General features: G+C 43.3%; 1 protein-coding gene across 2 annotated transcripts in view; it reads right to left on the minus strand.

Annotated features, from left to right (window-relative positions):
* Positions 1–15,481, minus strand: part of MEP1A (meprin A subunit alpha) — a 44,910-nt gene that overhangs the window by 26,278 nt on the left and 3,151 nt on the right. For both annotated transcript variants that reach the window (XM_056563016.1, XM_056563014.1), the window contains exons 2-3: positions 3,993–4,017; positions 81–131 (exon numbers count right to left, since the gene is read on the minus strand). The gene's annotated coding sequence lies outside the window, so the exon portion shown is untranslated. The remainder of the gene's footprint in view (positions 1–80; positions 132–3,992; positions 4,018–15,481) is intronic.

Genomic DNA, 15,481 nt, shown 5'->3' on the forward strand with positions numbered 1-15,481 from the left:
AACTTCAGAGAGATCAAACCTCTTTGGTACCTCTTAGAGATTTCTGCTACTGGGGAGTTCAAACAACCTACATGACTTACCCTTGTTGATATCAGGGATGTCTATGAAGTCTCCAACTTCTCCATCGACTTCTATTATAGAAAAGAAATGGTCACAGTTATAAGTTATACACATCTCACTTGATCCTCTACTTACTGTAAATAGTTGTGTATCTTCATTGCAGTGCAGCAGCCTCCCATTGCGGTGCGGCAGCCTCCCACTGCGGTGCAGCAGCCTCCCATTGCGGTGCAGCAGCCTCCCATTGCGGTGCGGCAGCCTCCCATTGCAGTGCGGCAGCCTCCCATTGCAGTGCGGCAGCCTCCCACTGCGGTGCGGCAGCCTCCCAATGCGGTGCAGCAGCCTCCCAATGCGGTTGAGCAGCCTCCTATTGCGGTGCAGTATCCTCCCATTGAGGTGCAGCAGCCTCCCATTGCGGTGCAGCAGCCTCCCATTGCGGTGCAGCAGCCTCCCATTGCGGTTGAGCAGCCTCCTATTGCGGTGCAGCAGCCTCCCATTGCGGTGCAGCAGCCTCCCATTGCGGTGCAGCAGCCTCCCAATGCGGTGCAGCAGCCTCCCATTGTTCTCAGTGGGATTCTGCTGCACTATTCACACTATGAAATTCCGGACCCCATCCAGACTCTGGTAAGAATCTTTCGGCAGAATCTGCTCTGAAATGCATTGCCGTCTATAATGCCGGGACATTTCTCAGTGTAGTGGAGAATCCGTAGTGTTAATGAACCCTTACTGAACTTTGAATTGGTGATGAATAGTATTTAACCCTTTAATCGTGAAAAAAAAAAAAACTTTTCACATGTCAAGCAGACATGTTCAAAGTTTTGATCGGTGTGGTCTCAGAGCAGGGGGGTCTCAACCTCTAGATAAAGCTGGGAGAAGCACTTCACTCCTGGGCTTGGCATTCAATTTAACTGATTGCAGAAGATGGACTCTATTATAAGTCTATGGAGCCCAACTCCTGCTATCAGTCAGACTCAGGACTGAGCCAGTACTACCACGCGCTTCTCTCAGCTATGTCTAGCGATTGTGGAGGTCTCTGCACAAAAACACCAACCAATAGAAACGTATAAAAGTTTTGACGAGTCTGTTTCAACCATCCAGAGAGAGAAGTGCATGGTTTTCTCCAGCTCATTCTCCAGCTCATTCTCCAGCTTGACTTATTGTGACTCAGTTTACCTGACTACTCTTTGGTTTTTCCATGGTACCATATAAGTTCTGCCTGACCTGTGTTCTCCATGGTACCATATAAGTTCTGCCTGACCTGTGTTCTCCATGGTACCATATAAGTTCTGTCTGACCAGTGTTCTCCATGGTACCATATAAGTTCTGCCTGACCTGTGTTCTCCATGGTACCATATAAGTTCTGCCTGACCTGTGTTCTCCATGGTACCATATAAGTTCTGCCTGACCAGTGTTCTCCATGGTACCATATAAGTTCTGCCTGACCTGTGTTCTCCATGGTACCATATAAGTTCTGCCTGACCTGTGTTCTCCATGGTACCATATAAGTTCTGCCTGACCTGTGCTCTCCATGGTACCATATAAGTTCTGTCTGACCTGTGCTCTCCATGGTACCATATATGTTCTGCCTGACCTGTGTTCTCCATGGTACCATATAAGTTCTGCCTGACCTGTGCTCTCCATGGTACCATATAAGTTCTTCCTGACCTGTGTTCTCCATGGTACCATATAAGTTCTGCCTGACCTGTGTTCTCCATGGTACCATATAAGTTCTGTCTGACCAGTGTTCTCCATGGTACCATATAAGTTCTGCCTGACCTGTGTTCTCCATGGTACCATATAAGTTCTGCCTGACCTGTGTTCTCCATGGTACCATATAAGTTCTGCCTGACCTGTGCTCTCCATGGTACCATATAAGTTCTGTCTGACCTGTGCTCTCCATGGTACCATATATGTTCTGCCTGACCTGTGTTCTCCATGGTACCATATAAGTTCTGCCTGACCTGTGCTCTCCATGGTACCATATAAGTTCTGCCTGACCTGTGTTCTCCATGGTACCATATAAGTTCTGCCTGACCTGTGTTCTCCATGGTATCATATAAGTTCTGCCTGACCTGTGTTCTCCATGGTACCATATAAGTTCTGCCTGACCTGTATTCTCCATGGTATCATATAAGTTCTGCCTGACCTGTGCTCTCCATGGTACCATATAAGTTCTGCCTGACCTGTGTTCTCCATGGTATCATATAAGTTCTGCCTGACCTGTGTTCTCCATGGTACCATATAAGTTCTGTCCAACCTGTGCTCTCCATGGTACCTTATAAGTTCTTCCTGACCTGTGTTCTCCATGGTACCATATAAGTTCTGCTTCACCTGTGTTCTCCATGGTACCATATAAGTTCTGCCTGACTTGTGTTCTCCATGGTACCATATAAGTTCTGCCTGACCTGTGTTCTCCATGGTACCTTATAAGTTCTGCCTGACCTGTGTTCTCCATGGTACCATATAAGTTCTGTTCGACCTGTGTTCTCCATGGTACCATATAAGTTCTGCCTGACCTGTGCTCTCCATGGTACCATATAAGTTCTGCCTGACCTGTGTTCTCCATGGTACCTTATAAGTTCTGCCTGACCTGTGTTCTCCATGGTACCATATAAGTTCTGACTGACCTGTGCTCTCCATGGTACCATATAAGTTCTGCCTGACCTGTGCTCTCCATGGTACCATATAAGTTCTGCCTGACCTGTGTTATCCATGGTACCATATAAGTTCTGCCTGACCTGTGTTCTCTATGGTACCATATAAGTTCTGCCTGACCTGTGTTATCCACGGTACCATATATGTTCTGCCTGACCTGTGTTCTCCATGGTACCATATAAGTTCTGCCTGACCTGTGCTCTCCATGGTACCATATAAGTTCTGCCTGACCTGTGTTCTGCATGGTACCATATAAGTTCTGCCTGATCTGTGTTCTCCATGGTACCATATAAGTTCTGCCTGACCCGTGTTCTCCATGGTACCATATAAGTTCTGCCTGACCTGTGTTCTCCATGGTACCATATAAGTTCTGCCTGACCTGTGTTCTCCATGGTACCATATAAGTTCTGCCTGATCTGTGTTCTCCATGGTACCATATAAGTTCTGCCTGACCCATGTTCTCCATGGTACCATATAAGTTCTGCCTGACCTGTGTTCTCCATGGTACCAAATAAGTTCTGCCTGATCTGTGTTCTCCATGGTACCAAATAAGTTCTGCCTGATCTGTGTTCTCCATGGTACCATATAAGTTCTGCCTGACCTGTGCTCTCCATGGTACCATATAAGTTCTGCCTGACCCGGGTTTCTTTGACTACACTCTTTTACTCCTAGGTCATCACACTAGCCTCACTGGTGTCCGTAGATGGTAATGCATTTCCTAACAGATTCCAACAAAAGAAATAACATGTCTGATTCTGAATTTTCGCGGCAGATTTTTCCACCACCGTGTTCCACAGTGTGCACGGTGCAGCAGAATCCTATTAAAAAACAATGGGATTTCTGAGTGGAATATTTCCGCCGGATTCCGCTCGTAAATTCCGTTATGTAGACATGACAGGAGCTGCCAGACATCCTATCAATTTTGCAAGGGCACCGATCCGAGTGACAGTCCCTCCACTTAACCTCTCAGATGCTGTGGTTGCTATTGACCATAGCATCTGAAGGGTTAAACGGCTGGGGTTGGAATAAACTAATCTGTAGTGCTGCTGTTGGCTGATCACCTCTGTTAACTTAGAATCCTCCCAACTAGTGTGCCTCCAGATGTTGCAAAACTACAACTCCCAGCATGCCCGGACAGCCCACGGCTGTCCGGGCATGCTGGGAATTGTAGTTTTGCAACAGCTGGAGGCACACTGTTTGGGAAACAGTGGTCTATTTTATAAAAACAGAAGTAGGTGCGTATGAAGAAACACTAGAAATATTATGCCGTTTTCTCTTACCCGCATTTTCTTGTTGAGGGTGAATCTGAAAATGTAAATAATAAAATAAATAAAAAAAGATAAAAAAAAAAAACAATGTACTTGGTAAAAATATCTCAGTTACCTACTGCAACACTTCAACTGTTGTTTCATGTGTAGATACCACAACCAAGCGTCATAAGCCTCTAAAAGTCTTAAAGGGGTACTTCACTGGAAAATCTTTTTTTTTTTTTTTAATCAATTGGTGCCAGAAAGTTAAACAGATTTGTAAATGATTTCTATTTAAAAATCTTAATCCTTACAGTACTTAGCTGTTGTATGCTCCATAGGACGTTCTTTTCTTTTTGAATTTCCTTTCTGTCTGAACACAGTGCTCTCTGCTGACACCTCTGTCCATGTCAGGAACTGTCCAGAGCAGGATAGTTTTTGCTATGGGGATTTGGTCCTACTCTGGACAGTTCCTAAAATGGACAGAGGTGTCAGCAGAGAGCACTGTGGTCAGACAGAAAGGAAATTCAAAAAGAAAAGAACTTCCCGTGAAGCATACAGCAGCTGATAAGTACTGGAAGGATAACAATTTTCAAATAGAAGTCATTTACAAATTTGTTTCACTTTCTGGCACCAGTTGATTTATACAAAAAAAAAAAAACTTTTCCAGCGGAGTACCCCTTTAAGGTCACAGTGCAAGCTGAGACTTGTTGTACTCCTAATTAGCTTCTTCCTAAATCTAATTGATATTGCTCTGAACTCCATCCTGAATTTACTTACAGCGAAGGCGTTGGATTGGAGGATGACGGCCAAGAGGCAGAGGAGCCCAAGAGGAGCCCTGGACACCATGACGGCTGAGAGGAGAATGCTCGCCGACAACGTCCCCTCTGCTCAAACTTATATGGGGCGCTTGAACTTTGCACAATTGGTCAAGTTCAGGTTAACCAGTTTTACTATTATCACGGATGTTATAGCAGAAGTTTTCTTTATCTTTATATGGCAGATAATCAGTAATCAGTAACACTCAGCTATCCTCTGTAATAACCGCAATCTACCTGTCATCAGTGTCCATATAGGCTTTATTGCTCCTCACATTACTATAGTGGCTTAAAGCAGCAGTGCCAAGATGCCAACTGTGTTATGGGGGGGGCACACATGCCAATTATGAGTATGTGGGTGCGTCGACAGATGACCTTAAGGGAAAGAACGATTGGGTATTCTTAAACCTTTGTTCTCACGGGACATAAGCTGCAGGTGCGCACTAGGCTGACCTAAGCATCCATGGGTATGGTCACCTTTACCAAGGGTTATTTCGGTATCACAAAATTGTATTTAAATAAAACTATCACCCCGAGATACAGTGGGGATCAAAAGTTTGGGCACCCCAGGTAAAAATTTGTATTCATGTGCATAAAGAAGCCAAGGAAAGATGGAAAAATCTCCAAAAGGCATAAAATTACAGGTGAGACATTCTTATAATATGTCAACAAAAGTTAGATTTTATTTCCATCATTTACACTTTCAAAATAACAAAACAAAAAAATGGTGTCTGCAAAAGTTTGGGCACCCTGCAGAGTTAATATCTTGTACTGCCCCCTTTGTTAAGTATCACAGCTTGTTAACGCTTTTTTGTAGCCAGCCAAGAGTCTTTCAATTCTTGTTTGAGGTATCTTTGCCCATTCTTCCTTACAAAAGTCTTCCAGTTCTTTGAGATTCCTGGGCTGTCTGTCACGCACTGCTCTTTTAAGGTCTATCCATAGATTTTCAATTATGTTGAGGTCAGGAGATTGTGAAGACCATAGCAAAACCTTCAGTTTACGCCTCTTGATGTAATCCCCCGTGGATTTCGAGGTGTGTTTACGATCATTATCCATTTGTAGAAGCCATCCTCTCTTTAACTTCAGCTTTTTCACAGATGGCATCAAGTTAGCATCCAAAATTTGCAGAAATTTTATTGAATCCATCTTTCTTTCTACTCGTGAGATGTTCCCTGTGCCACTGGCTGCAATATAACCCCAAAGCATGATTGATCCACCCCCATGCTTAACAGTTGGACAGAGGTTCTTTTCATAAAATTCTGTTCCCCTTCTTCTCCAAACGTACCTTTGCTCATTCCGTCCAAAAAGTTAAATTTTAACCTCATCGGTCCACAGAACTTCTTTCCAAAATGCATCAGGCTTGTCTATATATTCATTTGCAAAGTTCAAAAGCTGATTTTTGTGGTGAGGACGTAGAAGAGGTTTTCTTCTGATGACTCTTCCATGAAGACCATATTTGTACAAGTATCTCTTTATAGTGGAATAGTGTACCACAACTCCAGTGCCTGCCAGATCTTTCTGGAGCGATTGCGCAGTCAAACGGGGGTTTTGAATTGTTTTCCTCACAATACTGCGAGCTGTTCTGTCTGATATTTTTCCAGATTTCGCTTTAACTTCCACTGTTCCTGATGACTGCCATTTCTTAATTACATTCCGAACAGAGGATATTGACATCTGAGAACGTTTTGCTATCTTCTTATAGCCTTCTCCAGCTTTGTGAGCGTCAACTATTTTCAGTTTCAGATTTCTAGACAACTGCTTAGAAGAACCCATGGTGCTGATTGTTGGGGCAAGGTCAGATGAGTCTGGGCATTTAAAACTTTTGCAGACGCCATTTTTTTCGTTTTCTGTTATTTTGAAAGTGTAAATGATGGAAATAAAATCTAACTTTTGTTGACATATTATAAGAATGTCTAATCTGTAATTTGATGCCTTTTGGAGATTTTTCCATCTTTCCTTGGCTTCTTTATGCACATTAATACACATTTTTACCTGGGGTGCCCAAACTTTTGATCCCCACTGTATACACCTCCCCTCCAGCTCTATCTGTATGCTGCTGCTATCTCTATGGGATCAGGATACATAGTAGTTATACACTTCCCCTCCAGCTCTATCTGTATACTGCTGCTATCTCTCTGGGATCAGGATATATAGTAGTTATACACCTCCCCTCCAGTTCTATCTATATACTGCTGCTATCTCTCTGGGATCAGGATATATAGTAGTTATACACCTCCTCTCCAGTTCTATCTGTATACTGCTGCGATCTCTCTGGGATCAGGATATATAGTAGTTATACACTTCCCCTCCAGCTCTATCTGTATACTGCTGCTATCTCTATGTGATCAGGATATATAGTAGTTATAGGCCTCCTCTCCAAATCTATCTGTATACTGCTTCTATCTCTATGGGATCAGGATATATAGTAGTTATGCACCTCCCCTCCAGCTCTATCTGTATACTGCTGTTATCTCTATGGGATCAGGATATATAGTAGTTATACACCTCCCCTCCAGCTCTATCTGTATACTGCTGTTATCTCTATGGGATCAGGATATATAGTAGTTATATACCTCCCCTCCAGGTCTATCTGTATCAGTGAAGCTGCTTTTTCTATGGGATCTGGGTATATCGTGGCCAAAATGTTCCCCAAAATGTCCCGAAAAAAATCTACAAGCAAATTACAAGTTGATGTGGCTGACGAGTAAAAAAAAAAGGGTGGAGTGTGGGGTGGAGAATGGGTGTCATCCTTTTTCCATGGGCTGTCTCTTCTACATTTTTCTGTGCGCATTCCGCGCGAATACGATCTCGGGCGTAAATTTTTTTCCCCATTGACTTCAATTGAATTCTGCTAGCCGATTCCGCTTGAAGAATGAACATGCTCTTTCTTCAAGCGGAACGGGATTCAGCGTCGGAATTCCGCTAGCGGAATTTACGCTGTGTGAACAGGACAGCGGAAATTTCATTGAAGTCAATGGCAGAGGAGATGGCAAAAAAAAAAAACGATGCCTGCCACATCAGCTAAAACAGGTAAGCACAAGGCATACACAAGAACCTTAAATCTAAAAAGAGCCTTTGCTGCCCTATATAAGCAAAATAAACAGACAAAAGGCTAGTGGCCTCCAAACGGTGGAGCTCCAGCTGTTGCAAAACTACAACTCCCAGCATGCCCGGACAGCCAATGGCTGTCCGGGCATGCTGGGAATTGTAGTTTTACAACAGCTGGAGCTCCACCTTTTGCAGACCCCTTTCAGAAAGACAGAGAGACACTAATGAGAGTCGTAAATGGGGACCTGTTACCCCATAAAAATTCCTTGATAAAGCATTTAGGAGGAATGTTACATTTTGCGATTTTAGTTATATAAACAGTAAAGCTATTGATATCCCGAGGTAACCAGAGAGGTCGCCGTGTGCAAAATACAGTGCTGGTATGTGTGTAATGTCAGAAAGGCTTAATTATTAAGGTTTATTGTGCTTTCTGTACTATGATCCACAGTCTGCAGGTCAGCCGGGGTATATGGGAGCACCAGAGGAGGGGGAGTGAGAAAAAAAGGGGAAAAAAACATATATACAGCACCCTTTGTAACGTACTACAAGACAGATTATAATATAATTGTATTATGTGATCAGCACATTATGGCTTATTAACCCCTTAAGGACACATGACGTTCTCATACGTCTCCATTTCCGAGTCCTTAAGGACACATGACGTATGAGAACGTCATGTGTTTTACCGGCCCCCCGCAACCATCTGGAGCGGAGCCGGTCCCCGATGCCTGCTGAAATCGTTCAGCAGGCATCGGGGCATATCGCCCAGGGGGGTCATTATGACCCCCCCATGTCGGCGATGGCCGCAGATCGCTGGACAATTCAGTCCAGCGATCTGCGGCGGATTCCGGGTCAATCGGGTCTCCAGTGACCCGGTGACCCGGAATTATTGGCTGATCGGGGCCGTCAGAGACGGCCCCGATCAGCCAGAGCCAGCAGGGGTGAGGTGGCACTGGTGCCACCTCACGATCGCCCTGATTCGTCGGCCGGATTACCGGCCGACCAATCAGGGCGCCTGCTGCGGGTGTCACTCCCGCAACTCGCTCCGCCCCTCTTCCGGAGGACGTGAGCGGGTGCGGGACGTGCACCCCGGGTGCTGGGGACCCCGATCCCCGGCGCCCCTGTTGGGATCGGGGCCCCAGGAGCAGCGGCGGCGGCGGAGACGACGAGGGACTGACCTGTGCGGCGAGGATCGTTGGAGGTGAGTGACAGCCTCCTGCTGTTGCTTAGCAACAGCTCCCAGCATGCAACAAGGGCATGCTGGGAGCTGTAGTTATGCAACAGCAGGAGGCAGACCACCACAACTCCCAGCATGCCCTTATGGGCATGCTGGGACTTGTAGTTTTGCAACAGCTGGAGGCACATTCTTTCTATGGAAAAGTGTACCTTCAGCTGTTGTGTAACTACAACTCCCAGCTTGCACAATCAGCTAAAGTGCATGCTGGGAGTTGTAGTGGTGCATCTGGTGGTTGCATAACTACAACTCCCAGCATGCCCGTTGGCTGTCGGTGACTGCTGAGAGTTGTAGTTTTGCAACAGCTGAAGGCACACTGAGTTAAGTAGTAAACCAGTGTGTCTCCAGCTGTTGCATAACTACAATCCCCAGCATCCCCAGCCAAAGTAGTATGCCTCCAGCTGTTGCATAACTACAACACCCAGCATGCCCTTCCGCTGTCCGTACATGCTGGGGGTTGTAGCTTTTGCAACAGCTGAAGGCACACTGGTTGCAAAACACTGAGTTTGTTACCAAACTCGGTGTTTCACAACCAGTGTGCCTCCAGCTGTTGCAAAACTACAACTCCCAGCATGCACTGATAGACCGTACATGCTGGGAGTTGTAGTTTTGCAACAGCTGGATGTTCCCCCCCCAATATGAACGTACAGGGTACACTCACATGGGCGGAGGATTACAGTTAGTATCCGGCTGCAAGTTTGAGGTGCGGCAAAATTTCTGCCGCAGCTCAAACTGCCAGCGAGAAACTACTGTGAACCCCCCGCCCGTGTGACTGTACCCTAAAAACACTACACTACACTAACACACAATAAAATAAAAAGTAAAAAACACTACATATACACATACCCCTATACAACCCCCCTCCCCAATAAAAATGAAAAACGTCTGGTACGCAACTGTTTCCAAAACGGAGCCTCCAGCTGTTGCAAAAACAACTACTCCCAGTATTGCCAGATAGCCGTTGACTGTCCAGGCATGCTGGGAGTTTTACAACAGCTGGAGGCACCCTGTTTGGGAATCACTGGCGTAGAATACCCCTATGTCCACCCCTATGCAAGTCCCTAATTTAGGCCTCAAATGCGCATGGCGCTCTCACTTTGGAGCCCTGTCGTATTTCAAGGCAACAGTTTAGGGCCACATATGGGGTATCGCCGTACTCGGGAGAAATTGGGCTTCAAATTTTGGGGGGTATTTTCTGCTATTACCCTTTTAAAAAATGTAAAATTTTTGGGAAAACAAGCATTTTAGGTAAAAAAAATATATTTTTTTTTACATATGCAAAAGTCGTGAAACACCTGTAGGGTATTAAGGTTCAAATTACCCCTTGTTACGTTCCCCGAGGGGTCTAGTTTCCAAAATGGTATGCCATGTGTTTTTTTTTGCTGTCCTGGCACCATAGGGGCTTCCTAAATGCAGCATGCCCCCAGAGCAAAATTCGCTTTCAAAAAGCCAAATGTGACTCCTTCTCTTCTGAGACCTGTAGTGCGCCAGCAGAGCACTTTTCACACCCATATGGGGTGTTTTCTGAATCGGGAGAAATTGGGCTTCAAATTTTGGGGGGTATTTTCTGCTATTACCCTTTTTAAAATTGTAAAAATTTTGGGAAACCAAGCATTTTAGGTAAAAAAAATATATATTTTTTTACATATGCAAAAGTCGTGAAACACCTGTAGGGTATTAAGGTTCACATTACCCCTTGTTACGTTCCCCGAGGGGTCTAGTTTCCAAAATGGTATGCCATGTGTTTTTTTTTTGCTGTTCTGGCACCATAGGGGCTTCCTAAATGCGGCATGCCCCCAGAGCAAAATTTGCTTTCAAAAAGCCAAATGTTACTCCTTCTCTTCTGAGACCTGTAGTGCGCCAGCAGAGCACTTTTCACCCCCATATGGGGTGTTTTCTGAATCGGGAGAAATTGGGCTTCAAATTTTGGGGGGTATTTTCCGCTATTACCCTTTTTAAAAATGTAAACATTTTGGGAAAACAAGCATTTTAGGTAAAAAATAATATTTTTTTTTTTACATATGTAAAAGTCGTGAAACACCTGTAGGGCATTAAGGTTCACGTTACCCCTTGTTACGTTCCCCGAGGGGACTAGTTTCCAAAATGGTATGCCATGTGGGTTTTTTTTGCTGTTCTGGCACCATAGGGGCTTCCTAAATGCGGCATGCCCCCAGAGCAAAATTTGCTTTCAAAAAGCCAAATGTGACTCCTTCTCTTCTGAGACCTGTAGTGCACCAGCAGAGCACTTTTCACCCCCATGCGAGGTGTTTTCTGTATCGGGAGAAATTGGGCTTCAAATTTTGGGGGGTATTTTCTGCTTTTACCCTTTTTAAAAATGTAAAACTTTTGGGAAACCAAGCATTTTAGGTAAAAAAAATATATATTTTTTTTACATATGCAAAAGTCGTGAATCACCTGTGGGGTATTAAGGTTCACTTTACCCCTTGTTACGTTCCCTGAGGGGTCTAGTTTCCAAAATGGTATGCCATGTGTTTTTTTTTTGCTGTCCTGGCACCATAGGGGCTTCCTAAATGCGGCATGCCCCCCAAAAACCATTTGTCGCTCCTTCCCTTCTGAGCCCTCTACTGCGCCCGCCGAACAATTAACATAGACATATGAGGTATGTGCTTACTCGAGAGAAATTGGGTTTCAAATACAAGTAAAAATTTTCTCCTTTTTATCCCTTGCAAAAATTCAAAAATTGGGTCTACAAGAACATGCGAGTGTAAAAAATGAAGATTTTGAATTTTCTCCTTCACTTTGCTGCTATTCCTGTGAAACACCTAAAGGGTTAATACACTTACTGAATGTCATTTTGAATACTTTAGGGGGTGTAGTTTTTATAATGGGGTCATTTGTGGGGTATTTCTAATATGAAGACCCTTCAAATCCACTTCAAAACTGAACTGGTCCCTGAAAAATAGTGAGTTTGAAAATTTTTTGAAAAATTTCAAAATTGCTACTGAACTTTGAAGCCCTCTGGTGTCTTCCAAAAGTAAAAACTCATAAATTTTATGATGCAAACATAAAGTAGACATATTGTATATGTGAACCCAAAAAAAATATATTTTGAATATCCATTTTCCTTACAAGCAGAGAGCTTCAAAGTTAGAAAAATGCAAAATTTTCATTTTTTTCATCAAATTTTGGGATTTTTCACCAAGAAAGGATGCAAGTTACCATAAAATTTTACCACTAAGTTAAAGTAGAATATGTCACGAAAAAACAATCTCGGAATCAGAATGATAACTAAAAGTATTCCAGAGTTATTAATGTTTAAAGTGACAGTGGTCAGAATTGCAAAAAACGCTCCGGTCCTTAAGGTATAAAATGGCCTGGTCCTTAAGGGGTTAAAGGGGTACTCCGGTGAAAACCTTTTTTCTTTTAAATCAACTGGTGGCAGAAAGTTAAACATATTTGTAAATTACTTCTATTAAAAAATCTTAATCCTTCCAGTACTTATTAGCTGCTGAATGCTACAGAGGAAATTTCTTTCTTTTTGGAACACTGATGACATCACAAACACAGTGCTCTCTGCTGACATCTCTGTCCATTTTAGCAACCGTGCATAGCAGACGTATGCTAAGGACAGCATGGTGGTAAGCACTGCTGCCCTGCAGTGCTGGGGACTTGGGTTCAAATCCCACTAAGGACAACAATAAATAAAGCGTTATTATTATTATAATGTCAGCAGAGAGAACTGTGGTCGTGATGTCATCAGAGAGCATTCCAAAATGAAAAGAAGTTCCTCTGTAGTATTCAGCAACTAATAAGTACAGGAAGGATTTAGATTTTGTAATAGAAGTAATTTACAAATACGTTTCACTTTCTGCCACCAGTTGATTTAAAAGAAAAAAGGTTTTCACCGGAGTACCCCTTTAACCCCTTAAGGACGCAGGACGTAAATGTACGTCCTGGTGCGGTGGTACTTAACGCACCAGGACGTACATTTACGTCCTGTGCATAACCGCGGGCATCGGAGCGATGCCCGTGTCATGCGCGGCTGATCCCGGCTGCTGATCGCAGCCAGGGACAAGCCGGCAATGGCCGACGCCCGCGATCTCGCGGGCGTCCGCCATTAATCCCTCAGGTGCCGGGATCAATACAGATCCCGGCATCTGCGGCAGTGCGCGATTTGAATGAATGATCGGATCGCCCGCAGCGCTGCTGCGGTGATCCGATCATTCAGAACGCCGCACGGAGGTCCCCTCTCCTTCCTCCGTCCGGCTCCCGGCGTCTCCTGCTCTGGTCTGATATCTAGCAGACCAGAGCAGGAGATGACCGATAACACTGATCTGTTCTATGTCCTATGCATAGAACAGATCAGTATTAGCAATCATGGTATTGCTATGAATAGTCCCCTATGGGGACTATTCAAGTGTAAAAAAAAATGTAAAAAAATGTAAAAGTAAAAGTAAAAAAAAAGTGAAAAATCCCTTCCCCCAATAAAAAAGTAAAACGTCCGTTTTTTCCTATTTTACCCCCAAAAAGCGTAAATTTTTTTAATAGACATATTTGGTATCGCCGCGTGCGTAAGTGTCCGAACTATTAAAATAAAATGTTAATGATCCCGTACGGTTAACGGCGTGAATGAAAAAAAAAATTTTATAAAAAAAAAAATTATAAAAAATGTATTAAAAGTTTTTTATATGCAAATGTGGTATCAAAAAAAGTACAGATCATGGCGCAAAAAATGAGCCCCCATACCGCCGCTTATACGGAAAAATAAAAAAATTAGAGGTCATCAAAATAAAGGGATTATAAACGTACTAATTTGGTTAAAAAGTTTGTGATTTTTTTTAAGCGCAACAATAATAGAAAAGTATGTAATAATGGGTATCATTTTAATCGTATTGACCCTCAGAATAAAGAACACACGTCATTTTTACCATAAATTGTACCGCGTGAAAACGAAACCTTCCAAAATTAGCAAAATTGTGTTTTTCATTTTAATTTCCCCACAAAAATAGTGTTTTTTGGTTGCGCCATACATTTTATGATATAATGAGTGATGTCATTACAAAGGACAACTGGTCGCGCAAAAAACAAGCCCTCATACTAGTCTGTGGATGAAAATATAAAAGAGTTATGATTTTTAGAAGGCGAGGAGGAAAAAATGAAAACGCAAAAATTAAATTGTCTGAGTCCTTAAGGCCAAAATGGGCTGAGTCCTTAAGGGGTTAAGATCGAGCTGATTGAGTTGCACTTGAGAAAAAAAATAACATATATACAGTACAGACCAAAAGTTTGGACACACCTTCTCATACAGAGTTTTCTTTATTTTCATAAAAATTGTAGATTCACACTGAAGGCATCAAAACTATGAATTAACACATGTGGAATTATAAACATAACAAAAAAAGGGTGAAAATCTGTCATATTCTAGGTTCTAGGCACCTTTTGCTTTGATTACTGCTTTGCACACTCTTGGCATTCTCTTGATGAGCTGTAGTCACCTGAAATGGTCTTCCAACAGTCTTGAAGGAGTTCCCATGATGCTTAGCACTTGTTGGCCCTTTTTGCCTTCACTCTGCGGTCCAGCTCACCCCAAACCATCTCGACTGGGTTCAGGTCCGGAGACTGGAGGCCAGGTCATCTGGCGCAGCACCCCATCACTCTCCTTCTTGGTCAAATAGCCCTTACACAGCCTGGAGGTGTTTGGGGTCATTGTCCTGTTGAAAAATAAATGATGGTCCAACTAAACGCAAACCGGATGGAATAGCAGCCGCTGCAAGATGCTGTGGTAGCCATGCTGGTTCAGTATGCCTTCAATTTTGAATAAATCCCCAACAGTGTCACCAGCAAAGCCCCCCCCCCCACACACACCATCACACCTCCTCCTCCACACCATCACACCTCCTCCTCCACACCAGCACACCTGTGAAGTGAAAACCATTTCAGGTGACTACCCATTGAAGCTCAACAAGAGAATGCCAAGAGTGTGCAAAGCAGTAATCAAAGCAAAAGGTGGCTACTTGGAAGAACCTAGAATATTATATATTTTCAGTTGTTTCACACTTTTTTGTTATGTATATAATTCCACATGTGTTAATTCATAGTTTTGATGCCTTCTGTGTGAATCTACAATTTTCATAGTCATGAAAATAAAGAAAACTTTGAATAAGAAGGTGTGTCCAAACTTTTGGTATGTACTGTATATAATTACTTCTATATAAAAATCTTAATCTTTCCAGTACTTATCAGCTGCTGTATACTACAGAAGAAGTTCTTGAATTTCCTTTCTGTCTGACCACAGTGCTCTCTGCTGACACCTCTGTCCGTGTCAGGAACTGTCCAGAATTTCCTCTGTAGCATACAGCTGCTAATAAGTACTGGAAGGACAAATATTTTTTTTAATAGAAGTAATTTACAAATCTGTTTAACTTTCTGGCACCAGTTGATTTAATTAAAAAAAGTTTTCC

Source organism: Hyla sarda, chromosome 3 (assembly GCF_029499605.1).
Source record: "Hyla sarda isolate aHylSar1 chromosome 3, aHylSar1.hap1, whole genome shotgun sequence".
Lineage (NCBI taxonomy): Eukaryota > Metazoa > Chordata > Amphibia > Anura > Hylidae > Hyla > Hyla sarda.